Source organism: Phascolarctos cinereus, unplaced genomic scaffold, assembly GCF_003287225.1.
Source record: "Phascolarctos cinereus isolate Bilbo 61053 unplaced genomic scaffold, phaCin_HiC Scaffold_726;HRSCAF=1367, whole genome shotgun sequence".
Classification (NCBI taxonomy): domain Eukaryota; kingdom Metazoa; phylum Chordata; class Mammalia; order Diprotodontia; family Phascolarctidae; genus Phascolarctos; species Phascolarctos cinereus.
The window spans coordinates 188,837,396-188,861,940 of NW_027556098.1; the positions used below are offsets into that span (position 1 = coordinate 188,837,396).

Consider the following 24,545-nt stretch of genomic DNA (forward strand, 5'->3'; position numbering starts at 1 on the left):
TTACTTGACCTGCTAATCATCTCTCTCCCATTATTATTTTCTAGGCAACTATTAAATAAATACTAAAGAAATCATGGAAGTAATTTGATGGATCAAATTTATGTACATGTACATATCTGTGTGTGTATAGGTATATGTGTGTACATATGTATGCAGATATACATGTGCATGCATATACGTGCATAACCATGGATATATGTAGAGACAGTATTTGTATATGTGCATGTGTCCACATACACATATATGGTATATGTGTTCATTCATATGTGTGTATAGATATGTGTATTCATGTATATATCTATGTGCATATGTATGCACACACATGTACATGAGATCCAATAATCCTGGGAGTGATAGCTACACTAGTCCTGTTTCCACACCGCAGCATTTACAGTCATCGTCTAGGGAAGTAATTCTTGTGAAAAAGAAATCAGCCATCTCGAATCATTGCCAACCTATTGCCACTCACAGGGCAGTCAAATCAGCCTGGTGCCAAGGCAAAATAAGGGAAAGACAAAATGCTTCATCCACTAGGTCAGTCAAATCCCCACCACTACCTAAATCACCAATTCTTCTACATCCTCTGAAGGATGAAGCTAGACCCTAAAAACCAGGTCTTTGGTAATAGCAGGGCTCTCTACTATCAGATCTACTTTCTGCTCAGCCTCCAGAGCCATATTTTGAGGAAAAATCATTACGGAGGAGTCCATCTTCCTCATCACCACCAGGAACAACTGCTCACCAATATTAACCAAATGGCAAATAAAGTAAAAATTCTGGGAATTACCCATAACGCTGGTCAGGCTTCCAACCTGGCCAACCAACTACCATTCACAGGGTAGGCAATCCATACTAGCTGAAGCAGAAAGACACCGCAAGAGTGAAAGATGAGTCTGGCAAGTGAAATTTCCCAGGCAAGTGAAATCACCAACATTATCTTGATAATCATAAACTATGATATAATGAATATAGGACAATGATCTCCACTGCTTTGTGAAAAGCCATGTTTCAATTCCAGTGCCCATGGAAATCTTTTTGGGAAGCAACTTCTATGGAGGTACAGGCTGGAAACTGCTTCTATGGGTTATAGTCATGAGGGACCCAGAAAAAGTTCTTGTCATTGAATTTCTTGACACTGTCCAATGTTTCAACATCATAAATTAATGTGGTTTTGTCAGGGGAAATACATTAAAGAAGATATGTTACCATCTATTTTGCCACTGCAATCAAAAGACTATAAATAAATGACTGAATTAACCTTTTATTAACTCCATAAGGGGTACAGAGATCTGTTCTAAGTGCAAGAGATGCAAATAGAACATAAGATGTTTCTTCTCTCAAGTAGAACATGTTGTTATGGGGGAATCATTAAATTTGGACCTAAAATTCTCCCCACACACACACACAACAACAACAACAACAACAACAACTGATGGTATTTTTTTCCTAATTAGACATAAAAAGAATTTATAACATTCATTTTTTATAAAATTTTGAATTCCAAATTTTTCCTTTTCTCCTTCCCTCCCTCTCCTTTCCCTAAGACAATAAGTAATTTGATATAAGTTGTATATGTGCAATAATATAAGACTTATTTCCATATTAGTCATATTGTGAAGGAAGAAACAGTTTGAAAAAAAATTACAGTTTGGGAAGTAAAAAAGCACAAAATTGATAAAGCAAATAAAAATAGTATGCTTTGATCTGCATTCAGATTCCATCGATTCTTTCCCTGGATGGGGATAGCATTTTCCATTGTGAGTGTTTTGGATCATTATATTGCTGAGAAGAGCTAAGTGAATCATAGTTGATCAAAACACAGTGTTGCTGTTACTGTGTACAATGTCATCCTGGTTATTCTTACTTCACTTTGCAGCAGTTCATGTAAGTCTTTCCAGATTTTTTCTGAAATCTGCCCACTCATTTCTTATATCATAGTAATATGCCATCATGATCATATACTGTAACTTATTCAGCCATTCCTTAATTGATGGGCGTCCTCTCAACTTCAATTCTTTGCTACTACAAAAAGAGTTGCTACAAATATTTTTGCACAAATAGGTCCTTGTCCCTTTTTTATCATCTCTTTGGGACACAAACCTAGTAATGGTATTGCTCATTCAAAGGGTATACACAGTTTGATTACCTTGGGGCATAGCTCCAAATTGCTCTCCAGAATGACTCGATCAGTTCACAACTTCACCAATAGTGCATTAGTGTTCCAATTTTCTTTCATTTACTTCAACATCTATCATTTACCTTTTCTGTCATATTAGCCAATATGCTAGACATGAAATGGTATCTCAGAGAGGTTTTAATTTGCTAATTCATAATGATTTCAAGAATTTGTTTCATCTGACTGTACACAGCTTTGATTTCTCCATCTTTAAACTTCCTGTTTGCATCATTTGACCATTCAGCAATTAGGAAATGACTTGTACTCATAAATTTGACTCAGTTTTCTACATATTTCAAAAGTAAGGCCTTTTGTCAGAGACAGTTGCTGCAAAATTGTTTCATAGCTTTCTCCTTTCTTTCTAATCTTGGTTTCATTTGGTTTTGTTTGTGCAATTTTTTTAATTTAATGTAATCAAACATTCATTTACTTCTCTGTTACTTGTTTGGTCATAAATGCTTCCCTTCTCTATAGATTTGGAAAGTAAACTATTCCTTACCAACCTAGTTTGTTTATGGTATCACCCTTTATGTTTAAGTCATAAACCCATTTTGACCTTATCTTGGTATACAGTGTAAGATGTTGTCTATATCTAGTTTCTGCCATCATGTTTTCCAGTTTTCCCAGTAGTTTTTGTAACTAGTGAGTTCTTATACCAGAAGCTGGGGTCTTAGGGTTTATCAAGCCCTAGATTGCTAGGTCATTTACCACTGTCTTGAGGACCTAATCTATTCCACTGATCCACTACTCAATTTTTCAGTCAGTACCAGAGAGGTTTGATGATTGCTGCTTTATGATATAGTTTTAGATCTCGTATGGCTAAGCCACCTTCCATTACATTTTGAAATTAATTGCCTTAATATAGTTGACCTTCTGTTATTCCAGGTGAATTTTGTTATTATTTTCTTCTAGCACCATACAATATTTCTGGTAGTTTGATTGATATGATACTGAATAAGTAAATAAACTTAAGTGGAATTGTCATTTTGACTGTATTGATTCAGTCTACCCTTGAGCAACCAATATTTTTCCAGTTGCTTAGATCTCAGTTTATTTGTGTGAAAAGTGTTTTTGTAACTGTGTTCATTTACTACCTGGGTTTATTTTAGCAGGTACATTCCCAAATATTTTATATTGCCTACAATTATTTTAAATGGAATTTTGTTTCTGATCTTTTGCTGCTAAGCTTTGTTGGTAACATAAAAAAAAGTGATGATTTCTGTGGGTTTATTTTATATTCTGTGACCTTGCTAAATTTGTTAATTAATATTTCAAGTTTTTTTTTAGTTGATTCTGTAGGATTCCCTAAGTATGTCGTCATATTATCTTCAAAGACTCCCCTCACCTTCTTTCTTTTAATAGGTTTTTTGTGCCTCTTCATGTGATATCATTTACCCCATTCCACATCTCCCTTCCCTCTTTCAGTGCAATTCTCTTTCTCACCCCTTACTTTTTTGTATCATCCCAAAAAAGTCAAAAAATATCTTCATGCTCTATATATACTCCTTCTAGCTGCTCTAATAGAGATACAGTTCTCAAGAGTTACAAGTCTCATCTTGCTGAATAGGGATGTAAAAGAATTAAACTTGTTGAATACTGTATTTTTTCTTTCTCTGTAGTCTTGTATTTGAAAATCAAATTTTCTGTTAAGCTCTGGTCTTTTCATTAGGAATGTTTGAAAGCTAGCTATTTCATTGAATGTCCACTTTTTCTCATAAAGATTTTGCTCAGTTTACTGAGTAGTTGATTCTTGGTTATAATCCAAGATTCTTTGCCTTACAGAATATCATATTCCAAATTATTTTATCCTTTAACTTAGAAGCTGCTAAATCCTGTGAAATTCTGACTGTGACACATCAATATTTGAATTGCTTTTTTCTGGCTGTTTATAATGTTCTCTGCTTGACCTGAGGGTTCAGGGATTTGTCTATAAAATTTCTGGGAGTCCTCATTTTGGGATTTCTTTCTGGAGGTGATCAGTGAATTCTTTTTTTTTTTTTGCAAGGTATGTATTCTTTTCTTTAATTATACAGAAAATTCTTTCATTTTCACTTTGCCTGTGTAGACCTAGCCTTCATCTAACATATTATTTTCTTTTCTTTTTTTTAAATTTCTTTTCCTTTTTTAATTTTTGACATGTGTTTTTAAAACTTTGGGCTACAAATTTTCTTCCTTCCTCCCTCCCCACCCACCCTCATTGAAAAAACAAGTATCTTGATACAGGTTATACATGTGTAGTCATGCAAAACACCCTCCATAGTAATCATGTTTTGAAAAATTAAGTATATTTCCAGTCATCCTATCCTATCCCCCATTTATTCTATTCTCTCTTTTGACCCTGTCCCTCCTCAGAAATGCTTGCTTCTGATTATCCCCTCCCCCAACCTACCTTCCCCTCTATCAAACCCCTGCCTCTTGTTTATTTCCCCCCTTATTTTCCTGTAGGTTTTGATAGATTTCCATACCCCACTGTGTATGTTATTCCCTTCTTAAGCCAAATCCTATGAGAATGAGATTCACTTATTCCCACACCTTCCCCCATTTCTCCTCAACTGTAAAAGCCTTTTCTTGTCTGTTTCATGTGAGATATTTTACCCATTCTACTTCTCCCTTTCTCCATCTCCCAGTATAATCCTCACTCACCCCTTAATTTTATTTTCAATGTATCACCCCTTCATCATCAACTCACCCTGTGCCCTCTACCTATCTATCTATCCACATAAAATTTTTCCCTCCCACTACCCTAATACTGACAAATGATTCATGAGTTACAAATATCATCTTCCCCTGCAGGAATGTAGACAGTTCAATCTTAATAACTGTCTTATGATTTCTCTTTCCTATTTACCTCTTCCATGTTTAACTTGAGTCTTGTATTTTAAAGTCAAATTTTATATTCAGCTCTGGTATTTTCCTCAAGAATGCTTGAAAGTCCCCTATTTCATTGAATGACCATTTTTTACCCTGAAGGATTATACTCAGTTTTGATGGGTAGGTGATTCTTGGTTGCAATCCTATCTCCTTTGCCCTCCAGAATATTATACTCCATGCCCTCTGGTCCCTAAATGTAGAAGCTGCTAAATCTTGTGTTATCCTGATTGTGTTTCCACAATACTTCAATTGTTTCTTTCTTGCTTCTTGCAATATTTCCTCCTTGACTTGGGAATTCTGGAGTTTGGCTACAATATTCCTAGGAGTTTTCCTTTGGGGATCTTTTTAAGGACATAATTGGTGGATTCTTTCAATTTCTATTTTGCCCTCTGGTTCTAAAATATCAGGCAGTTTTCCTTGATAATTTCTTGAAAGATGATACCTAGGGTCTTTTTTGATCATGGCTTTCAGATAGTCCAATAATTTTTAAGTTCTCTCTCCTGGATCTATTTTCCAGGTCAGTTGATTTTCCAATAAGATATTTCACATTCTCTTCTATTTTTTTCATTCTTTTGGATTAGTTTTATAGTGCCTTGATTTCTCATAAGTCACTAGCTTCCAATTATTCCTTTCAATTTTTAAGTTACTATTTTCTTCAGGAAGCTTTTGGACTTCCTTTTCCATTTGGCCAATTTTGCTTTTTAGGGCATTCTTCTCCTCACTGGCTTTTTGGACCTCTTTTGCCATTTGGGTTAGGCTATTTTTTGAAGTATTATTTTCTTCAGTATTTTTTGGGGTTTCCTTTAGCATCATTCTCAGTTTTTCCTCTACTTCTCTTACTTGTTTCTCAAAAACACTTTTGAGCTCTTCTATGGCCTGGGACCAATTCATTTTTTTCTTGAAGGCTTTGGATATAGGAGCTTTGGCTTCATTGTCTTCTTCTGGTTGTGTGTTTTGATCTTCTTTGTCATGAAAATAAGATAATATAGTCTGACTCTTTTTGTGCTGCTTGCTCATGATCCCAGTCAATTACTTGAGATATGAACTGAAGGTAAAGTTAAGGTAGGGGTCTGTTTCCATGGTGGAGAATGTACTGTTCCAAGGTTCAGAGAATTTTATGTAGCTGTTTTCAGAGATACTTCTAGGAACCTGTAAATTTTCAGTTCTTCCAAGGTGCTATGATCAAGGGCAAGTTTACTCCTTTCCTTTCCTGTGCTCTGCTCTATGAGTGACCACAAGAACTCTTATCTATCTTGGAACTGCGAGGAGGATTTCCTCTCTATAGCCAGTACATGCCCCACCGGGCCAGCACTCCTTCTCACCCCAGGACCACCACCCAGAACTGTGACCCAGATCCAAGCACAGGCAAAGCAAGTGAATCCTGCACCTGCAGAGAGATCCGTGCAATTCCCCTCTGATCAGCCACTCCATTCCCCCTCAGTCTGTGGACTGGGAGCTCAGAAGGCAGCGCTGCCCCAGGGCAAAGCTGGGGGAATGGGGCTGGGACCCCGTGCTTCTCTCTAACCACAGAAACAGACTTTTCCCACTGAACTTCTAAGTTGTCTTTGGCATTCATGGGTTGAGAAGTCTGAAAACTGCCACAGCTACCTGTGATTCAGTCCTCTGAGGCCTGCTCCAGGTTCGATGTGGCCTGCACACCCACACCGAACTGCTTTCCTTTCCCAGCCCTGCGCGATATACCTTTCTGATCAACCATCCAGGCTGTCTTGCGCTGGAAATTTGTTTCACTCTGTCTTTTTTGTGGTTTCTACTGCTTTAGAGTTTGTTAGAGGCCATTTTTCATAGATGTTTGGGGGAGAGTTCAAACAAGTCACCACTTTTACTCTGCCATCTTGGCTCTGCCCCCTGTGTATTCTTTTAATTACTATTTTAACCTCTGGTTCTAGTGTATCAGGGGAGTTTTGCTTGATAGTTTCTTGAAAAATGCCCTCCAGGTTCTTTTTTTTATTATGGATTTCAGGTAGTTGTACATTTCTTAAATTATGTTTCCTGCACCTATTTTCCAGGTCATTTTTTGTTTCCAGTGAGGTATTTTTACATTTTTCACTATTTTTTTCAATCTTTTGACTTTGTTTGATTCTTGATGTCTTACAGAGTCCAACTTTAGCAAAGTTGTCCAACCCTAATTATTTTTTTCCACATTATTCATGTTTTAAGGAAGAATTAGAAGCAATAGGAGGAACCACTGGAAAAAGGAAACAAAACAAAACAGAAGGAAAAAAATGGCAAATAGTATGCTTCAATCTGCATTCAAACTCCACAGTTCTTTCTTTGGGTGTGGATAGCATTTTCTATTATGAGACCTTTGGAGATATCTTAAATCCTTGCATTGCTCAGAAGGGCTAAGCCTATCAACATTAGTCCTCGCACGTTGTTCTCACAGTGTACAACTTTCTCCTGGTTCTGCTCACTTCACTCAGCATCAGACCATACAGGTTTTTCCAGGTTTTTCTGAAGTCTGTTTGCTCATCATTTCTTATAGAACAATAGTATTCCATCACATTCATATACTGCAACTTGTTCATCCATTCCCCAATTGATGGGTGTTCCCTCAATGCCCAATTCTTTGCCACCACAAAAAGAGCTGCTATAAATATTTTTGAACATGTGGGTCCTGTTCCCATTTGGGATACAGCCTTGGAAGTGGTATTGCTATGTCAAAGTGTATGTGCATTTTTAAACCCCTTTGGGCATAGTTCCAAATTGCTCTCCAAAATGTTGGATCATTTCACAAGTCCACCAACAATGCATTAGTCTTCCAATTTTCCCACATCTTTTCCAACATTTGTCATTTTCCTATTTTGTCATGCTGGCCAATCTTATAGGTGTGATGTGGTACCTCAGAGTTGTTTTGATGTGCATTTCTCTAATCAATAGGTATTTGGAGCATTTTTTCATGTGACTATAGATGGCTTTAATTTCTTCATCTGAGAACTGCCTGTTCATATCCTTTGACCATTTATCAATTGGGGAATGACTTGTATTCTTAGAAATTTGACTTAATTCTCCATATATTTTGTAGACAAGGCCCTTATCAGAGACACTGGCTATAAAAAATTCTTTCTTCATTTTCTATTTCCATCCTAATCTTGGTTGCATTGGTTTTGTTTGTGCAAAAAACATTTCAATTTTATATAATGAGAATTATCCATTTTGCATTTTGTAATCTTGCCTATCTGCTGGTTGTTCATAAATACTTTTAATCTCCATAAATCTGACAGATAAACTTTTCCTTGCTGTCCTAGTTTGCTGATAGTATTAGCCTTTATATCTAAATCATAAACCCATTTAGACCTTATTTTGGTATATGGTATGAAAGTATGATCTATGCCTAGTTTCTACCATGGTCTTTTCCAGTTTTCTTTGCAGTTTTTGTCAAATAGTGAGTTCTTATCCCAGAACCTGGGGTCTTTGGGTTTATCAAATAATAGATTAGTATAGTCATTTTCTACTCTGTCCTGCATACTTAACCTATTCCACTGAACCCCCAATCTATTTCTTAGCCAGTACCAAGCAGTTTTGATGATTGCAGCTTTATAATACAATTTAAGATATGGAACAGCTAGGCCACTTTCCCCTGCATAGCTTTTCATTTGTTCCTTTGATATTCTAGAACTTTTGTTCTTCCAAATGAATCTTATTACTACTTTTTTCTAGTTCTATAAAATGATTTTTTTGGCAGCTTGATTGGTATTGCACTGAATAAGTAAATTAGCTTTGGCAGAATTGTCATTTTTATGATATTAGCTCAGCCTCCCTATGAGCAAATGATGTTTTTCCAATTATTTAGATCTGACTTTATTTGTGTTAAAAATGTTTTGTAATTGTGTTCATAGTTCCTAGGCTTGTTTCAGGAAGTAGACTCCTACACATTTTATAATGTCTACAGTAACTTTAAATGGAATTTCTCTTTCTATTTTTTGCCATTGGGCTTTGTTGGTAATATATAGAAATGCTGATGAATTAAGTGGGTTTATTTTATATCCTGCAACTTTGCTAAAGTTGTTTATTATTTCAAGTAGTTTTTTTAACTTGATTTTCTATGATTTTCTAAGTATATCATCCTATCATCTGCAAAGAGTGATAGTTTTGTTTCTTCTTTGCCTAGTCAAATTCCTTCCATTTCTGTTTCTACTCTTTTTACTAAAGCTAACATTTTCAGTATGATATTGAACAACAGTGGGGATAATGGACATCCTTATTTCATTCCCAATTTTATTGGAAATGGTTCTAGCTTGACTCCGTGGTATATGGTGCTTGCTGAATGTTTTAGGTAGATGCTACTTATTGTTTTAAGGAAGACTCCATCTATTCCTATGCTCTCTACTGTTTTTAATAGGAATGGGTGTTGTATTTTGTCAAAAGCTTTTTCTGCATCTATTGAGGTGATCATGTGGTTTCTGTTAGCTTTGTTGTTGATATCATCAATTATGTTGATAGTTTTCCTCATATTGAAGCAAACTTGCATTCCTAGTATAACTCTTACCTGGTCATAGTGCATTATTCTTGTGATAATTTGATGTAATCTGTAAGCTAATATTTTATTTTAAATTTTTGCATCTATATTCATTATGGAAATTGTTCTAAAATTTTCTTTCTCTGTTTTGACTCTTCCTGGTTTGTATGTCAGCATTGTATTTGTATCATAAAAAGAATTTGGTAAGACTCCACCTATTTTCACACATAGTCTATATAGTATTAGAATTAATTGGTCCTTAAATGTTTGATAGAATTAGCTTGTAAATCTATCTGGCCCTGGAGATTTTTTTCCTAGGCAGTTTATCAATGGCTTGTTCAAATTATTTTTCTGAAATGGGGTTATTTAAATATTTTACTTACTCTTCTGCTGATCTGGGCAATTTATATTTCTGTAAATATGTATCAATTTCACTAAGACTGTCAAAGTTATTGGCATACAGTGGGCAAAATAGTTCCTAATTATCATTTTAATTTATTCTTCTGTGGTGGTGAATTCATCCATTTCATTAACCGAAGGTTTATCTATTTTATTGTGTTTTTTTCCATAAAACTAGCTCTAAGTTTTATTAGTTCAATAGTTTTCTTAATTTCAATTTTCTTAATTTTACCTTTGGCTTTCAGTATTTCTAATTTAGTGTTTAATTGAGGATTTTTAATTAGTTCTTTTTCTAATTTTTTTTCAATTGTATGTCCAATTCATTGATCTTCTCTTTTTCTATCTTAATCATGTAAGCATTTAGAGATACAAAACTTCCCATAAGAACTGCTTTCGCTGCATCTGATAAATTTTGGTATGTTGTCTCATTATTGTCATACTCTTGAATGAAGTTATTGATTGTTTCTATTATTTGTTGTTTGAACCATTGATTCTTTAGGATTTGATTACTTAGTTTCCAATTATTTTTAGTCTATCTTTCCATGTTCCACTATTACATATAATTTTAATTATATCATGATCTGAAAAAGATGGATTCAATATTTCTGCCTTTCTGCATTGAATTGTGAGGTTTTTATGCTCTAGCACATGCTCAATTTTTGTGTATGTGCCATTACTGCTGAGAAAAAAAGTATATTCCTTATTATCCCCATTCAATTTTCTCTAAAGGTCTACCATACATAACTTTTTATTTTCTTTTTTTTTAATTAATTTTTAGTTTTCAACATTCACTTCCACAAGATTTTGAGTTCCAAATTTTTTCCCCTCCTCTCATCCCTCCTCTCACCTCAAGACAGCATGCATTTGGAATACCCTTTCCCCTAATCTATCCTCCCTTCTGTCTCTTCCCCATTCTCTCATGCCCTATAGAGCAGGATAGATTTGTAGACCTCATTTCCTGTATTTCTTAATTCCTAGCTGCACGTGAAAACAATTCTTAACATGTGTTCTTGAAATTTTGGGTTGCAAATTTTCTCCCTTCCCCCCCACCCTCATTGAAAAGGCAAGCAAATTGATGCAGGTTATACATGTGTAGTCATGCAAAACACTTCCATAGCAGTCATTTTGTGAAAAAAAAACTAAGTATATATTCTTTCATACTATCCTGCCCCCCATTTATTCTATTCTTTCTTTTGACCCTGTCTCTCCTCAGAAGTGTTTGCTTCTGATTACCCCCTTACTCAATCTGCCCACCACTCTATCATCCCTCTGCTCTCTTGTCCCCTCCCCCCCATTTTCCTATAGAGTAAGATACATTTGCATACCCAGTTGAGTGTGTTTGTTATTCTCTTCTTAAGCCAAATCCAACGAGAATAAGATTCACTCATTCCCTTGCACCTTCCCCTTCTTCCTCTCCACTGTGAAATCCTTTTCTTGTCTGTTTTATGACAGATATTTTATCCCATTCTGCCTTTCCCTTTCTCTTTCTCCCAGTATAGTCTTCTGTCACCCCTTAATTTTATTTTCCAATCATCACCCCTTCATCTTCAACTCAATCTTTGTCACCTATCTATCTATCTATCTATCTATCTATCTATCTATCTATCTATCTATCTAAATATAAATATAGGTATGTATATACATGTAATTTTTCCCTCCCACTACCCTAATACTGACAAAGGACTCATGAGTTACAAATATCATCTTTCCACACAGGAATGTAAACAGTTCAGTCTTAATACGTCTCTTATGATTTCTCTTTCCTATTTACCTCTTCATGTTTCACTTGAGTCTTGTATTTAAAAGTCAAATTTTCTGTTCAGCTCTGGTCTTTTCATCAAGAATGCTGAAAGTCCCCTATTTCACTGAATTATCATTTTTTTCCCCTGAAGGATTATACTCAGTTTTGCTGGGTAGGTGATTCTTGGTTGTAATCATATCTCCTTTGACCTCCAGAATATTATATTCCATGCCCTCTGGTCCCTTAATTTAGAAGTTGCTAAATCTTATGTCATACTGATTGTGGTTCCACAACACATGAATTTTCCTTTCTGGCTGCTTCCAATATTTTTTTCCCTTTACCTGGGAACTCTGGAATTTGGCTAAAATATTCCTAGGACTTTTCCTTTGGGAATCTCTTTCCGGAAGTGATTGGTGGATTCTTTCCACTTCTATTTTACCTTCTGATTCTAAAATTTCAGGGCAATTTTCCATGACAATTTCTTGAAAGATGATGTTTAGGCTCTTTTCTTGATCATGGCTTTCAGATAGTCCAATAATGTGTAAATTCTCTCTCCTGGATCTATTTTCCAGGTCAGTTGTTTTTCTAAGGAGATATTTCATATTGTTTTCCATTTTTTTCATTGATTTGGATTTGTTTTACAATGCTTGATTTCTCATAAAGTCACTATCTTCCCATTACTCCATTCTAATTTTTAAGGAAGTATTTTCTTCAGGAAGCTTTTGGACTTCCTTTTCCATTTGGCCAATTTTGCTTTTTAGGGCATTCTTCTCCTCATTGGCTTTTTGGATCTCTTTTGCTATTTGGGTTTGGCTATTTTTTAAGGTGTTATTTTCTTTTCATTTTCATATTGAAATCTTCCTTTAATAATTTACATTGCTGATTCTGTTTTTCATAATTTTTTTTCTGTTTTCACAGAGATAAATTTTAGCTAACACCTGTACCTGAGATAGCCAATGAATTTTAGAAAAAATCCAGACTGACTACCTCATTTTTCAACTTTAGCAAGTCACAAATTGGATGATACCATGTTGAATTTGCATGAATGTAGTTAACAATACTTATAGGTCATTACAAACTGTTACTTAAAATAGTAGCTTTAGCAGAGAGATTTTGCTGATACAAGATACAATGAAAAGAAATTAGATCATCTGGATCTGTTAATACTTTTTTTTATCTGTACAATAAGCCCTTCAAGTTTTTCTGTCATGGAAGGTACACCATCTATACATACACTCACTAAATTTGCAAATTCAGTCCAACTTCATGACATTTGCCTTCAAAGTTGAAGATATCTATTCCCATGTTCTGTTCAAAAGAGTGTCCAAAGTGAGTAACTCTTTATATTAAAGAAAATCTTGTTATTATCTGAATGAAGTAGAAAATCTGTGTCAAGTCAGTAGTATGAGATGATTCACCCAAAGTGATTGAATATATATCTTTTCCTTTCAAATCATTGCATGAAGTTGTTCTGTTAATTTGAAGGCTAATTCATGCTGCCAATCAGTAATGGTTCTCCTTGAGAGAAGCAGTTGTTTGTACTTTGAAATGTTATTGGGAAGGCGAAGGGGGAAGGGTGGTGGCCCAAGCATCCTACAATTTCAAAAAGTCACTCTTTCACAATTTCTGTGTCACTGAACTGCTTCCCTTTTTTCCCCAGAGTATGTAAGTTATTTTATAAGTTGCTTCAGTGACATTATTTTTAAGTGTTATTGCTGCTTTAAGGACTTGCCTTTGCTTTTCATCTTTTAATTTCTGCAATACAACCTTTTATGCCTCTACTTCTAATTTAAAATATTTGTTGTCCTTATGAGTGTTATAACGCTGCTAACAATTGAATTTTTAAATGTTGATGTTGTAGCATCATAAAGCAAGCAAACCATCTTATCTTTGGCAGAAACATGGTAATATTGCAATTCCCAATCCTCATTAAAAAAAAAATCAATTTTCCACATTTAGCATTCTCTTGGTCTCCTTTGACATGATGGGCTCACAATGGGTTTCTTCACTGGAAGTGTCTTTTCTTCAATTTCCTCACCTTCAAAGTCATCATTGTCAGCATCGTCTTCTTCAGACAATTTTACCTTTTTCTATGGAATCTTGCTACCAATTCCAGGAGCAGATTGTTTGCCAGATGTATTTAAGAGTTTTGTTTCATTTTTCTCTTCATCATCTGATTCTGCATCTTCCTCCAGTGCTACCAGGTGCTGGGTACTCACATGCCCCAGCCCTGAACCACATTTCAACCACAAAACTACTGGCGGTGTAATCTCAAAGCCTCCTAGAGAAATTGTAGGCTGAACAGACATTTTCAAAGAGGCTAGTGTGATTTAATTGGATTGCCTTCATAGTTCAGTGCCTCTGCTTCAACAATATGCAATAAGTTCTTTGCACCAGCCCCGAAACTCACAGTCCTCAATGACAACTGGTGCTCATTTTCATCATCTACCTTAAAATGATAATCTTTGTCAATCTTTAGTTCACAAGCAAAGAGCAAATTCTGGAGCCAGAGGGGACTCATATCCATTTCCACTGAGTCCTCCATTTGAACAGCAATGCTGAAGACAGCAGAGCAGTTTGGAGAAGAGAGTAGCGATGTAGATGGACAGGATGAAATCTGCCTCGTGAGGGGCTCGACTCAGTATAGAATCACACTAACACCTCAGGTCCCTCATATCTCATGGGATCTGCCACCATGAGCATGTGCACAGACTACCAGTCTCACTGTTTATGCACCTTCCTCTGCCTAAGGCGTTATTTTCTTCAGTAATTTTTTGGGTCTCCTTTAGCAAGCTGTTGACTTGTTTTTCATGATTTTCTTGCATCACTCTCATTTCTCTTCCCAGTTTTTCCTCTACTTCCCTTACTTATTTCTCAAACTCCTTTTTGAGCTCTTCTATGGTCTGAGACTGATTCATATTTTTCTTGGAGGCTTTGGATTTAGGAGCTCTGACTTTGTTGTCTTCTTCTGGTTGTATGTTTTGATCTTCTTTTTTACCAAAAAAGATTCTATGGTCTGACTTTTTTGTGCCTTTGTTTGTTCATAATCCCAGCCAGTTACCTGAGTTATAAACTCTTTGTTATGGTAGGGGTCTGCTTCCAGTGTGCAGAATTTACTATCTCACATTTCAAGGGTTTTGTACAGCTGTTTTCTGAGATACTTCTAGGGACCTGTAAATTTTCAGTTCTTCCAAGGTGGTATGATAAGGCATGAGGTGCTTACTCCTTTCCTGGCCTGTGCTCTGGTCTTTGATTGACCACAAGCACTCTTTTCTGCCTTGAAACTGTGAGGAGGATTTTCTCTTCACTACCACTACAAGCTTCACCACACCAGGTCTCCTACTCGCCCCAGGACCATCACCTAGAACTGTGATGGGCACAGAAAGATCCAAGTGGGCAAAGCAAGAGAATCCTGCACCAGCAGGGAGACCCCTGCAGTCCCCCTCTGATCAGCCACTAGATTCCTCTTCAGTGGTCCAGAAGCTCTGGAAGCAGCCACTGCCCCAGGGGCTACAGCCAGGACTGGGGCTGGCACCACGCTTCTTTCTCACTTCAGCCAGACTTTTCCCACTGACCTTATAAGTTGTCTTTGGCATTTATGGGTTGAGAAGTCTGGAAACTGCCAGCTGCTTGCAACTCAGTTGTCTGAGGCCTGCTGCAGGTTCACTGAGGCTGGTTTTGCCTGTGAAGCCAGGCCAAAGAGGGGTCCTCTCCCTACCTGGGTGATATACCCTTTCGATAGAGCATCCAGCCTCCGTCTTTTTGTGGGTTCTATTTCTTTAGAATTTGTTTAGAACCATTTTTTACAGGTATTCAGATGGGTTTGTTGAAGAGATCAAGCAAGTCACTGCCATCTTGGCTCTGCCCCCCCCCAATTTTCTAAGATCCTATTCACCTCCTTCACTTCTTTCTTGTTTATTTTGTGGTTAGATTTATCTAGCTCAGAGAGGAGGAGGTTGAGGTCCCCCACTAATATAGTTTTGCTGTCTATTTCTTTCTGGGTCTTCCTGAACTTCTCCTCTACGAATTTGGATGCTTTGCCACTTGGTGCATACATGTTTAGCAATGATATTACTTCATTGTCTATTGTGCCTTTTAGCAAGATGTAGTTTCCTTCTTTATCTCTTTTGATAAGATCTATTTTTACTTTTGCTTTGTCTGAGATCAGGATTGCTACCCCTATTTTGTTTTTTTTTTAATCTCAGCTGAAGCATAATAGATTCTACTCCATCATTTTACCTTTGCCCTTTGTGTGTAGGGATGTAAACAGTTTGTCCTTGTTAATAACTTGCTTTTATTTTTCTGTACTGTTTACCTTTTCATGTCTCTCTTGGGTCTTGTATTTGAAGATCAAATTTTCTGTTGAGTTCTCATCTTTTTATTCAGAAGGTTTAGAATATTGAATATGCATCTCTTCCCCAGAAAGATCATGCTCATTTTTGCTAGGTAGTTGATCCTTGGTTGTAATCCAAGCTCCTTTGCCTTATGGAATATCTTGTTCCACATTTTGAAGTAGAAGTTGCAAGGTCCTGCATAATTCTGACTGTGGTTCCATGATATTTAAATTGTTTCTTCCTGGTTACTTTCAGCATTTTCTCTTTTATCTGGTAATTTTGGAATATGGTTACCCTATTCCTTAATGTTTTCAATTTGTGATCCCTTTTAGAAGGCGATTGGTGGATTCCTTCTATGCATATTTTAACCTCTGTTTCTAGGACCTAAGGGCAGTTTTCCTTAATGATGATTTCCTGAAAGATGCCATCCAGGCTCTTTTTTTTTAATCATGATTTTCAGGTAGACCAATAATATTTAAATTTTCTCTCTTGGTTCTATTTTCCAGGTCAGTTGTTTTACCAATGAAGTATTTTATGTTTTCATCTATTTTTTTCATCTTTTGTTTCTGTTTGACTGATATTTGCTCTCTCATAGAGTCATTAGCTTTCAGTTGCCCAATCCTAATTTTTAACAAATAACTTTTTCTATTAGATTTTGTACCTCCTTTTCCATTTGGCCCATTTTATTTTTTTTTTTAGTGAGACAATTGGGGTTAAGTGACTTGCCCAGGGTCACAGCTACACAGCTAGTAAGTGTTAAGTGTCTGGTCTGAGACAGGATTTGAACTCAGTCCTCCTGACCCCAGGGTCAGTGCTCTATCCACTGCTCCATCTAGCTGCCCTGGACCATTTTATTTTTAAGGAATTCTTTTCCTCAGTGACTTTTTGTGTCTCCTTTTCTGTTTTGCCAATTCTGCTTTTTAAGGAGTTGTTTTCTTTAGTTGATTTTTGCCCTTCCTTTTCTAAGCTATTGACTCTCTCTTGCACACCTGTTATTTCTTTTCCCATCTTTTCTTCTACCTATCTTATTTGACTTTTAAAATCCTTCTTGAGCTCTTCCAAGAAGGTTTTTTTGTCTTCAGACCAGTTCATATTCACTTTTGAGGTTCCACATGTGGGTCTGTTGACAATGTTGCCATCTTCAGAATTTCTGCCTTGATCTTCACTGTTCCCATAATAAGAATCTATGGTACATTTCTTTTTTGCTCATGGTGTCTGCTTATTTCCTGGCCTTTAAAAAGACTGAGCTCTCCTGCTGGGAAGTTGGTTTGTTAGAAGCTTAGGGCTTGGTCACTGGCTTTGTGTGCTGGGACCTCCTATACTGACAGCTGGAGGCTGTAGGGTTTCTGACAACTTACCAGCAACACTGGAACTCTAGGGGTAGGATTGAGTAGTCTGGTGCCTGGAGATTTCATGCTCACCCAGGCCTTTCCTTTTGGTTTCATTGGCTCCTTACAGATGGATGTTTTGCTGCTACATGATGTTTCTCCATCTGGGGCTTTACCTCTTGGAACTGTGCTTCCCAGACTTTTGCTGAGGCACTGGGAGACTTGGCTGACATAAAACACCTGTGGTACATAGTGTTTTTCTGAGCCAGTTTCCCTGGTTCCCCTCCCCCTACTGAGGTACTTGGGAGTCCTGGTGGTGGAGCTTGCCTGCTCCACCACCTGGAGTTCAGGATCTCCCCCTGGGATGCTGAGGTGGGGCTTCCCACTAGTTTGCTGGGATGCCTCCCATTCTGTACTATTCCACCTCGCACCCCTCCTAGGGCAAGAGCAGCCTTTCTCATTAATCCCTCAAGCTTCCTGAGCTATATGCTGCACTCCATCTGTTCCAAGGTTTTTTCCTAAGGAGATATTTTCTGGGCTTTCAGAGGTTAATAAAGGACAATGGGAGCAATTTACTTCTTACTCCACCATCTTGGCTTCCAGAAGCAGAACCTCAATTCTAATTTTTAAAAAAATTATTTCCTTCTGTTAGCTTTTGAACCTCCTTTTCTTTTTGGCTGGTTCTATTTTTAAAGGAGTTATTTTCTTCGGTGAGTTTTTGTACCTCATTTTCTATTTGGCCAATTTTAAGGAGTTGTTTCATTTTTCTGAGCTGTCAACCCTTTTGTCATGGTTCTCTTGCATAATTCACTTGTCTTTTCCTTTTTTTTCCCTTTACCTCTCTTATTTTATTTTTAAAAATCCCTTTTTTTGCTCTTCCAAGAAGGCCTTTTGCACCTGAGACAAATTCATATTGCTGTTTGAGATTTCCCATGTAGGCATTTTAACATTGTTTTTCTCTTCTGAGTTTCTGTTTTCATCTTCCCTATTGCTATATTTTTCTATGGTGAGAGTCATATTTTCACTCATTCTCTGTCCTATTTCATGACTTTTAAAGTTGAGATCTGCCCTGAGGGTGTAGGGAGGCACTACCCCAAGATTCTTGCGCTGGGGCCAGGGACCCCGTCTTTCTGTGTTGGGGTTGGCAGGGGTGGCAGCTCACCTGATGTGCTGGTGTTGCCTAGCCCATTTTAGGTAGCTTCAAGCCTTTTTGAGCCTGCTAGGACTGACCACTAGCCTGTTGCATTAGGGCTGGAGGTCTCACAGCTGGCCTGCTGTGCCACTAGCTTATTGAGCCAGAACTGGGGTCTTCGTTGCTGATATGTTCTGGGGACAGGATCCTCCCACTAGTTTTCCCAGACACTGACTGCATTGGGCTATGCTCCCTTTTTTCCCCAAGTGAGACAGACCTTTCCTCCAGTCATAAGTTATCTTGGACTGGAAAATTATTTCACACTATCCTATTCTGGGTTCTGTCATGCCAGAATTCCTTCAAAGGTTTGATTTGAAATTGTTTTGAGGGAATTTGGGGAGAGATCAGGCAACTTTCTGCTTTTTCTCTGCCATCATTGCTCCACCCCTGCTAAAATCTTTCATATGTGGTTCATAAAAACAGGCTATGTCTTACTTTTCCATTTGTATCCCCATCTCTCAACACAATGATTTGCACGTTGCAATACCCAGTAATTGGTTTTTCATTCATTCATTCATGCATTCATTCATTCAATCAATCATTCATTCATCTTAGCCTCCAATATCAATGTGAAGACTGAGCATCATAGAATGTTCCATAAAGTCCATTCCTAAATCCCTCAAAACCTCTCATCATGAATAACTGTTGTCTCCTTTCCTCTGATCAAAGAGGAAGAGGCATCCTTACACCCAATTAAGATCAATAGCTGTACCCTGATCACATTTCCTTCAGCCTCTTCCAAACTCTTGATCCAATAACCTCCTTTTCTCTTTCTTGCATCTTCAATGTGTCCTGCCTTTTTTTTTCAAAACTAAGGAACATGTCATGTGTATATTTACCAGGATATTCCTTCTCAAAGTCCACTTAGATTTTTCCAATCCTATAAAAGGCTCTACTTTCTCATTCTATACCAAACAGCTTACCTTTCTGTCTCTTTGTTTCCCTTCACTTCCACATTCTTTGAAAACTTTCCCCCAAGCAATACTTTATTTTTTAAATACTCCCAAAACCAATACTATATTAAAAAAAAAAGACTGTCTTCTAAGCACGTTGCCCCACAACTCATGATTCTGTTCTCTCAGAAGTTACCAAGTACATAATAAATATCAACTGCAGTGGCCTTTTCCTAGTCCTGATTCTCCTGTGCTTTCCTACAGTATTTTATGTAAGCCAGGCCTGTTTCTACATACTGTCATCCTTTGGCCTTAGTGATACTATATTTTCTTAGTTGTCATCTTACCTCTCTAATTTCTTCTTGTTGTTGTTCTTCTTCTTGTTCTTCTTCTTGTTCTCCTCCTCCTCCTCCTTCTTCTTGTTCTTCTTGTTCTCCTCCTCTTCCTCCTCCTCTTACTGTTCTTCCTCCTCCTCTTCCTCCTCCTCCTTCTCCTTCTTCTGAAGATCATCATTGTAGAGCTATTGTATCTATAAACCAGGATAGACATTGAGAGGTAGGTAAAAGACTCTTTCAATTCCTTTCTGCAGAGAAAATTTAGTTTAAAACATATCAATGATTAAGTTAGGCATTAATTTACCACTACAGGGAATTTGGCTGCAATAAGAGATTTTTTTTTTTGTAACTTTCATCAGCATTATGCAGTAGTCCATCAAAGAGAAGGAGGAATGTCAAGCATATAAAAGAAAAAAATATACTGCTTTTATTTGACATTTAGTCAATTAGTGATTTGGAGAAGTTTAGAAAAATTATTTTATCAATCAAATAGGAGAAAATATTAAAGATGAGGAAGAGGAGAAAGAAGAAAAGGAGGAAGAATAACAATATGTGATACAAATGGTCAAGAGTATCTATCATAGAAACGCTCAACAAATATTAAAGTCTAGATTTTAAAAATTATCTTTGTAATTGTGGACAAGTGATTTAGCTTCACTGGGCTTCTGTTTCCTAATCTGTAAAATGAGAGAGTTGGATTAGTGTGCTTTTGACAATCCTTCCATCTCTTATTCTATGATTTGATGACATTTGAAATATAGTCCAACATCTTGTTTCCACACATTATAACTGAAGCATGAAGAAATTAAGTGATTGGACAAAATCATACAGATAGTTAATAGCAGATTCAGGACTAGACTTATTTTTTGCCATAATAAATCCAAATGCCTGTTCTACCATATGATCTTTCCTTCTTAATGGTCACTATTTTTCTTTAATTTTTACACTTTCTTGATTAGATGCCCATAATCCTCTACATAGGCTCATTTCAGTACTTGAGACATATAAAAATAGTAGGCACCAGTTTAAAAGGCATAACAATTTTTTTTCTCATATGAGTGCCACGAAAATGGGAGGGGGGAAATCCCTTTATCTGGATGGTTAGAAAGTCCGAGTTTACTTTTAAAAAGCATTTCTGAAAAATCAGAGGGAAGAAGATAAGGGCAAGAGAATTTGTCTGTTCTCTAGAAGGAAGAAACATTGTGTGAAGTGTATCAATGACTAACTTAGATTTTAATTGACTACTTGAGGGAAGTAATAAAGCACTAATTTAGTCTATTCGATTGCAAGGAACAGACTAAAAAGAATTACAGGAGTAATTTTCTCTTCTTCCAAAAAAGGAAAATAGCATAGAAAATAATTTGTTCATATGTATATCTCTACTAGTGTATCAGGATTGATTGTGAATTACTAATATATTAATTACTAATTGAAACATGATGATTTGTATTTCTGAAAAGTAAAATTGGAGGGAATTTTCCAGTAAGTAATTTAATTATGTTTTAACTTAAATCTAGTTAAATCCCATAGAGCTGGGAGTTCTAAATTCCATTCACCTAATTTTGCTCCCTTGAATTTGAACTCAAGCTTTTATACATAACAAGATGTATGAAAACACCAATAATTGGCTTCAGGGAAGAACCCTAAATACTCATTAAGCCTGATTTGCTCTGAAAGTTGACGGTGCTTAATAACAAATTAGGCTTTGGGTATAGTGGAAGAAAACAACAGGGAGAAAAAACAAAGTTATTTTTCAGGGATTGTTTTTGCTATGATTTTAATGGAGCTGTAGAAGCAATGAGGCCTTCTTGTTGCACATAGAAAGAAAGATTCTTAGGCATTTGATTCTCCTTACTGCTAACAATAAAATTAAACTTAGATTATGCTACTATTAAGAAGAGCATCTTCAATGCAAATTGCACTAAAATGTTATTTATCAACCCAGATTACTCACTGTATAATGGGAGATTTGTTTTGTAGGCACATAAAATAGAAATGGGAAAAGAAACAAAAGATAAAGGATAAAGAGAGAGGTATCTTAAATAACAAAAATGTAGCAGCTGTGGGAGGAGACAACTTCTTCTCTAATAGCATAAGCAATATGGGACACTACCCTAGCAGTTTTAAACAATTTCATTGTAAAACTTGAGAATAAACAGAGAAAAAAATAGAGTAATTAGGTTCACTGTGAAGATGACAATTCTTGATGTTTGCTGTACATTGAGGTACGGCAAAGGGTAAAGTCACAAGGATCTTAAGAGGCAGTGAAGCAGATGGTAAAGACTAATGTTCTTCCATTTCACTGGAAGGAATAATGTTGGTAACTTCCATCTTATTCAAGCCTTATGAGTTCTTAAGCCATCTAGATGGGTTCTCTGTGGCTTAGCTGAGAGAGAGGGTACAGAACGAGAAAATTAAGAAAGAATAGATCTCCCAGTGGTGCTAGGTTTTCCTATATCCCATTCATAATGAATGCCACGAATTGTGGAGGTCAGCTCTGACAGAGAAAGATGATGTCATATCTGCCTTTCTCTGATTATTAGTAAATGTGAACGATTCATATTTTTCATGATGGTACCAATTTCTTGATTGTATTCCTTTAGAAGGAATTTATGTTGTGAATTATAGCTCCCAACCAAGGAGTCAAAAAGTGATAATGAAAATGGTATAGATATTGCTTAACAGAATTAAACAGATCACTTCCTTAAACCAAATTAAACTTCTACAAAAGGATACTTTGGGGAGAAATCCCTAACAGACATCAGGAAGGGCCTTTTGTAGAAGATGGTACTTGATCTAGATCTAAACTTCAAAAAGAATATAGCTAAGAGGAAAATTTAAGGAATACATACATTCTACACACTAAGTGAGCCAGTACAAAAGGATTGGACTGCAAATCCACGTGTAAAGAATTATAAGAGACCTAATTTATGTAAACTGCACAGTACAGGAAGGCGAATTGTAGGTATTAAGGCTGGAAAGGGTATGGTGATAGTTGCAAAGGAGTTCAATACAAATTAGATGACTTTGTATTTGATCCTAAGAGTGAGAGACTGTATTTAACTGCATAAGGGAGTAATATGGTCAAATCTAAGCTTCAAGTACCCTCAGTGAAGAAGTTAGAAGACGAAGTAGGTTGAGAGAGTGAGGTTCCAGGTGGGAAGATCATGTTTTGTTTTTGAAATGTATTTGAGATTCCTATGGAACTTCCAATCTGAAATATCCAGTAGGAAATAGGTTATTGTTGTTTGTCCTTTGTTTACAAAGACAACCAATGACATCATGGGTGATGTTTTTATTTGTATGTGAATTGATTTAAGTGGGACAGAGTTGCAAAAGTTGTCAGTCTCACTCTCTTTCTAAGCCATCAAAATTCAATGGCAGGACAAAAGTCAAGATAACTGGTGATGGCCTTGAATGCAATGGATGACCTTGGCAACTTTGATGCCTGACCAAGCTTTAAGCTCTCCACAGAACCTACTTCAGCTGCCCTCATGGCCATTGAGGGAAAAATTATTCTCATCCACCCATTCCACCTGGGGAAGTCTTCACATGCTTGGGGCAAATATTCCCCTAATTCACTAACAGATTTGAGGCCTGTCTATTACCTTCAACCTGATTTAGCCCAACTGCCTAGATGATTTGCCAGGGTGTGGTCACTGTATTTGCTATAGCTTCTTGGATCCACAGGTGAGGGCTGAGTGAATTAGGTGGACATCAAAAGTGGATGAGCTGTCTTGAAAAAATCTCATCAAGCCCTCATATCAAAAGTGCTAGTGCTCTAGAACACCCAATATGTCCCATGCAGGCAGTATATAATATGGAATTGATACTGTGACTAATTCTCTTCTCACTTTTGCTGAGAATCCTTATCTTCCTTCAATGCTCATCTGCCAGAAGAAAAATGCAATTTATACAATGAGTCAACAAACATCAATTAAGTAACTACTATATGGCAGAGATTATTGTAAATTTACTAACATTATAAACCAAAAGAACTTTTTTCTCTTCTTTTCTGTACTTATATTTCCTTATCTCTTCTCTTTTCCTTTCTTTTTTCTTTTATTCTTTTTCTTTTGGAAGGGGGGCTCAATATGACTGGGAGAGAGAGGAAATAAATGGTTATTTTTTTTAAATTAAAAAAACAGTGAACTTGAAAAAAAGTTCAGCTTATGTGCAAAATACTAAAGAAAACTCCCTCTGTCATTGTTGTCTCCTGATATTATTTGTATTTTCATAGTATGTATGCTTAGTTATCTAAATTCATATTGTTTCTCTTAACATAATCTTTACTTTTTATGTCAGAGACATTTGTTTTTCATCTCTACATGTCCAGAGTCACCTATGATACATAATTCACCTAAATGAAAACTATGCTTTCCCCCATTCACCATTTCCAACTCCTTCACAACTTCCTCACCAAGTGCCTCCTTACATTCACTAAAGACCATGTCCTTGAGGAAATTTCACCCTGTGCACTCACTGATTGCTGTCCTGATTGGAGTTTTCCTGCTTCTCCTAGAACTCTATTGCAGGAAAGCTCTAGCCTGCATCATTTCACTTCCTATACTCATTTTGTGATTGTGAAGCCATGAACTCTGCTATTGTTTAAGTAAGGAAGGTGTCAATCTACTTGTGTAATGCCTCCACTCACGAAGCCAGCAATCCATGTACCCAAATGTCTCTCATGGGTCAGCCTTTCTCTATTTCTATTGTTTCCCTTTTGGAATGTAATCTCCTTGAAATCAGAATACTGTTGTTTTTTTCTTTTGCTTTTGTATTGCCAGTGCTCAGTAGAG

General features: G+C 36.6%; 1 pseudogene; it reads right to left on the reverse strand.

The window, feature by feature from the left end:
• Positions 1 to 13,619: 13,619 nt before the first annotated feature.
• On the reverse strand, positions 13,620 to 14,209 carry LOC110213299 (nucleophosmin pseudogene; annotated as a pseudogene).
• Positions 14,210 to 24,545: the final 10,336 nt, after the last annotated feature.